Raw genomic sequence first — 6,000 nt, 5'->3', positions numbered from 1 at the left:
TCGAACATCAGACTGGACCAGTTTGCAGGTTGGTTCAAGTACACTTTTAAAGGGATCCTTGAGGATTCCTCTTTTACAAGTAAAGGGGGCATCCCCTAATCTTCCCTAAAGCCCGCCGGGGTGGTGGTGAGAGAAAGGGGCCTCTGTACCTTTAGCTGAGGCAGTGGCATAGGTGGCGCAGACATTGGTGCTGGGCAGGGGGCGGCAGTGTAGATAGCAGGGGCTTCTTCAAGCACCTTGCCTGCCTCCTGAATGACAGCCTGGGCCAACTATGGGTCGTTCCTTTTGCATCACCACACAATTTGTCTGGTGACGTAAATCACATGGTGATGCAAATGACTTCCATGTATGCATGGAGACCCAAACTGGGCTGCAGCTGGCCTGGGGGGCTTGGTAGAACCTCCGCCGCTACCCTATGACCTCCAATGTCTCCATTGCCTCCATGCCGCCTATGTCGTGGCCTCCCCTAAAGGTACGGACACCCCTTTCTCTCACCACCACCACCCTGGCGCATTTAGGGAGGATTATGGATACCCCATTTACTTGTAAAGGGAAACCTTCAAGGATTCCCCTGTACAAGCATACCTGAACTGGCCCACGAACCGATTCTTAGAACCAGTCTGGTTCTAACTCGGACTGGCCGAACTGGGCTGGTTAGATTCAAACTATGGTTTGGATCGAGCCTGCTCACACACCCCTAATTAATGCCATCTTTGATACATTTTTAAATAGATGGACACAAAGTACCTACTGTAACCTGTACATTTTGGAGCCCTGCCTGATGATTCCACCTTGACTGGACAGTTAACTGGACAATAGGGATGTGCATTGAACCAGCAACTGTCAGTTTGAAGGTGTGTGGGGGGGGATGGATTTAAGGACTGGGGAGGATGCTCTTACACCACCACCCCGCTGCGTTTTCCCCACTGGTGCTGTGTGCAAAATCGGTCTCGTGGGGCGGCAGCGTACCTCCTTGACACCCCAGTGCATTGCGGACCAGAAGTGCCCGGTGCACGTGTGCATGTCGAAGGTGGGGGCAGTTCTGCTGGTTCGATGATGGGCTGGATGATGGATAACACGGGCATGCCTAGGCGCCCTCTCCCGACCTGCTAAGCCCAAGCGACTCCCTGATACAGGTGAGTTGCTGGCAATGAAGCAGGCTGGTAGACGGCTTGAGCGTCGTTGGAGGAAAACTTGGAATGAATGTGACCGAACACAGGCTAGAGCCCATATTAGGGCCTACTCTATGGTGGTGATGGCAGCGAAGAAATCCTACTTTTCCACCACCATTGTGTTGGCTCAGTGTCGTCCAGTGGAGCTTTATCGAGTGGTTCGGGGCCTCCTAGGTGAGGACCCCAAAGACCATCAAACAGAACACTCGGCAGCCCACTGTGACCACTTTGCTTTACATTTTGCAGATAGAATCGCTCATATCTGTTCTGACTTGGATGCCAAGATTTTTGCGGCGCCAGAACTAAATGTTGCTGACACACCGTCTGGTCTTGTTATATTGAATGGTTTTCAGACTGTGTTGCCTGAGGAGGTGGACAGGCTGCTTGGAAGGTTGAGGCCTACCACGTGTGTCCTCTACCCTTGCCCTTCATGGTTGTTGAAGGCTTGTAGGGAGGGACTGGGTACGTGGGTGGTGGGGGTGGTGAATGCCTCTTTGGAGCAGGGGGTGGTCCCCCCTTGCCTGAAGGAGGCAGTCGTTATGCCCCTCCTTAAAAGGCCCTCATTGGACCCAGATGACTTAAATAACTTTCAACCAGTTTCAAATCTCCCCTTCTTGGGCAAGGTGTTGGAGAGCGTTGTGGTGTCTCAGCTCCAGACAGTTCTGGATGAACCTGATTACTTAGATCCTTTGCAGTCTGGCTTCCGACCTGGATATGGGACTGAAACTGCCTTAGTCGCCCTGGTGGATGACCTACGCTGGGAGATAGACAGAGGGAGTGCGACTCTGTTGATCCTCCTGGACCACTCAGCTGCTTTCGATACCATCGACCATGGTATCCTTCTGGGACGTCTCTCTGGGTTGGGACTTGGGGGCACGGTTATACGGTGGCTCTGTTCCTACCTAGGAGGTCGTACTCAGAAGGTGGTGCTGGGGGATGCCCGCTTCACCACTTGACCTTTGGCCTATGGGGTGCCAAAAGGATCTATTCTGTCCCTCATGCTGTTTAACATTTACCTGAAGTTTCTGGGAGAGGTCATCCGTAGGTGTGGGCTGCGGTACCATCAATATTCTGATGACACCCAGCTCTACCTATCTTTTAAGTCAGCAGACACCAGGGAGCAGGCTTGTGCACGAAGTTGCTTCGGCACTGGCGGGGGTAGTCCTTTAAGGGCGGGGGAGGGTGCACTCACCCCTCCCGCCGCGTTTCCCCCGCTGGCGCTCCGTTATTTTTAAGCCCCTTGGGGCGGCAGCGTTCCTCCCTGCCTCCCTGTTGTCGTCATTGGCCGGAAGTGGCAGGAAGTAGCAAGTGCACCTGCATGCACGTGCATGGTGGACAGGCGTGCGCACGCAACGGGCATGCGCGCTACTTCCGGCCAATGACGACAATGGGGCGGCAGGGAGGAACGCTGCCGCCCCCAGGGGCTTAAAAATAACGGCGCGCCGGCGGGGGAAATGCGGTGGGAGGGGTGAGTGTACCCTCCCCCACCCTTAAAGGACTGCCCCCGCCAGTGCCGAAGCGCCAAAATGGTCCCTGGAGCCGAATCGTTTCAGAGGCCTTCATAATGGTCTCTGTAACGTTTCAGGCACTAGCCTACCAGGGAGGCAGTGGATGCTCTGAACTGGTGTTTGGAAGCTGTTTTGGACTGGATGGGGGCAAACAAGCTGAAACTCAATCCAGATAAGACGGAAGTGCTCTGGGTTGGTAGAACTGACCATCCGAGTAAGGAGGTAAATCTGGTCTTGGAAGGGGTCACGCTCCCTCTGAAAGGCAAAGTCCACAGCTTGGGGGTGCTTCTGGACCCAACACTGTCCTTGGAGGCGCAGGTGGCGGCGGTGTGCAGAAGTGTCTTTTACCAAATATGGCTGGTACACCAGCTGCAACCCTACTTGGAGAAGTCGGACCTGATCTCAGTCACTCATGCATTGGTAACATTCAGATTGGACTACTATAATGCACCCTACATGGGGCTGCCCTTGAAGACTGTTCGGAAGCTTCAACTGGTTTAGAACACTGCCGCAAGGATGCTCGTGGGTGCAAGTTGCTTCACAAGTATTACACTCATCTTGCGTCAGCTTCATTGGCTACTGGTCCGCTTCCAGGTTAGATTCAAGGTGCTAGTATTGACCTGTAAAGCCCTACATGGCTTGGGGCCGGGGTACATGTTGGACTGCATTCACTCATATGAATCTGCAAGGGCCCTCCGCTCATCATCTGCTCATGCCACTAACAGAGATCAGGTTGGCGTGGACTAGAGACAGGGCCTTTTTAGTTGTGGCCCCTCGGCTTTGGAACATCCTCCCTGAAGAGCTTCGCCATGCTCCCTCCCTCAGTGTTTTTAAAAAAACATCTCAAAACGCATCTTTTTAAGGAGGCTTATTATTGCTCCACTAATTTTTTAAATATCTGGTGGGTTCTTTAGCTTCTTTAGCTTTTTATAATTTTTAGTTTTAATTTGAACCTAATAATTGTGGTTTTTAATCTCACTAATTTTTTTTTAGTTAATTTTATTACTTTTATTGTATCTGTGTCTATCTTATTGTTGTTAGCCGCTCGAGCAGTAGTGCACTGGAGGGGAGGGGTATAAATATGTTAAATGAATGAATGAATGAATGAATAAATAACAAATTCAAGGAAAACAGAGGTGCTGATTGTGGGGGATCAGAATTTGAGGGATGAATTATATCTTCCTGTGCTGGATGGGGTTACACTCCCCCAGAAGGAACAGATACGTAGCTTGGAAGTGCTCTTGGAACGAGGCTTCACCCTGGTATCTCAGGTGGAGCTATGGCCAGGAGTGCTTTCCATCAGCTTTGGCTGATTCGACAGCTGCATCCATTCCTTGAAGCGAATGATCTCAAAAGGGTGCATCATCTGGTAACCTCCAGGCTCGACTATTGCAATGCACTCTATGTGGGACTGCCTTTGTATGTAGTTTGAAAGCTTCAGTTAGTTCAAAATGCGGCAGCCAGACTGGTCTCTGGGGTAACTCAGAATGACCATATTATGCCTGTCTTAAAACAGTTGCGCCCTACCAATATGTTTCTGGTAGGGGGGTAGCTAGGGAAGAGGGGGCCTGTGTTTACCCCTCTCACTGGTGGCTCTTCAGAGTGAGGGATATAATGAAGAACATAGGGAGGGGTGGAGCTGGGTGGCCCTCAGGCATTGCAGGGTCCAGGTTCTTTAAACCCATCTGCTCAATTATAGCTACACCTCTGGTTTCTGGGCAAAATATAATATGCTGGTTATTACCTTTAAAGCCCTGAACAGCTTGGGTCCAGGCTACCTTAGAGAGCACTTTCTTCTGTATAATCCCCATCGCATGTTGAGGTCATCTCGAGGGGTCTGTCTCCAGTTACCACCGGTACGTCTGATGGCAACTCAGAGACGGGCCTTCTCTGTAGCTGCTCCTGGCCTATAGAATGCAGTCCCAGCAGATTTCCGTAATTTAGGCTCATTGTTCGCCTTTAAGAGAGCTGGCTCTGAATTGTTTTAAAATTGTTTTAATAATTTTTAAAGCAGTTTGTTTTTATGTTTTTTAAATTTGTTGTGCACCACCCGGAGCATTTGGATGGGGTGGTCTAGAAATGTAATAAATAAATAATATACAACAATAATTCTTCTTGTGTTGAATACTGCCTACTGGCAGAATCTCTGCACTACTGTTTCCTTTGTAATCATATTCAATTATAATTTTTCTTCCATGTACAACATGTGACAAGTTATGGCTTTTTTATAATTGCTAAAAATGAATATGGGAAACAGATCTGCTTGGCCCACTCTCCCTGCAGATGATCCAGGCTGAAGCCCTGGGCAGCCGAATTGGCCACCCACATGACTGCCAGTTCCGTCATGGAGCCGGCGGGGGTTGCAGGGATCAGGGGCCGTGCAGCCCCTGGAAGTTCCAGGATGCCCCATAAGTGTGCGGGTCATCCTGGAGAGACCCTAAGGGCTGGGAGGCTTGTTTCAACCTCCTGGTGGGGGTCTCCTCTTGTGTTGCCATGGAGCCGTGCTGCTGCAATACACGATCAAGGGGAGGAGTAAGTTAGCAGGTTACCCGCTTTGGAGAAACCAGGCTCTCCTGCGAGCCCGGTGGTTCTCACATTCTGCCAAAATCAGGTTAAGCTTCCTTAGCCCAATTTTGGCCGATCGTGAGAATAGCCTCACAGAGTTACTAAAGCATTTAACAGAGCAGTAGTGACTTAGAACTTACTGACTCCCATAATTAAGCAAATTATTCCTGTGGAAGATTTTAGTTTATTGTGTAAAGCTTAATAAGTCAGCCTTTCTTTGTCAAACAGTGCACAGATAAGAAAATGCAAAATGGTAGGTATAGCTTTTTTAAATCCACGGAAATGTGTATAAATATTCCTCTCAATGACATCTGCAGAGTGCAAGACTAATAGAATAACAGTGTTTACAGAGGGCTTCCATATTGGAATGGTTTAATTTTAAGAATTATTTCTCACTAGAGGAGACACACACAAGAAATGCACAGTCACAACTTTGCTATGGAAAAAGCATGCAGGGGATCTCATAGATATGATGTCTGCAAGGGGAAAATAATCCTTTGTTCACTCATCAATTTTTCAAAACAAACTTACTTGTTGAAATTTGCTGACAAGTTTTGCAGTCTTCAAAGTTACCTATCTTCTTCCTATGCTCATTACCTTGTTTTTTTTTTAAAAAACATCAACAGAAAATACTTTCTTATGAAAATTGTAAGCTGAGTGAATCTATGAGGGAACAGTTAAAACATTATGATGAAGCTGTCCTTTTTAAGAATTCACCTAGTATTGCAAGAGACTGGGGGGAAATGAACCCTTTG

This window comes from Hemicordylus capensis, chromosome 4 (assembly GCF_027244095.1).
Source record: "Hemicordylus capensis ecotype Gifberg chromosome 4, rHemCap1.1.pri, whole genome shotgun sequence".
Classification (NCBI taxonomy): domain Eukaryota; kingdom Metazoa; phylum Chordata; class Lepidosauria; order Squamata; family Cordylidae; genus Hemicordylus; species Hemicordylus capensis.
The sequence above is the reverse complement of the archived record's forward strand: the minus strand, read 5'-3'. Positions refer to the sequence as shown.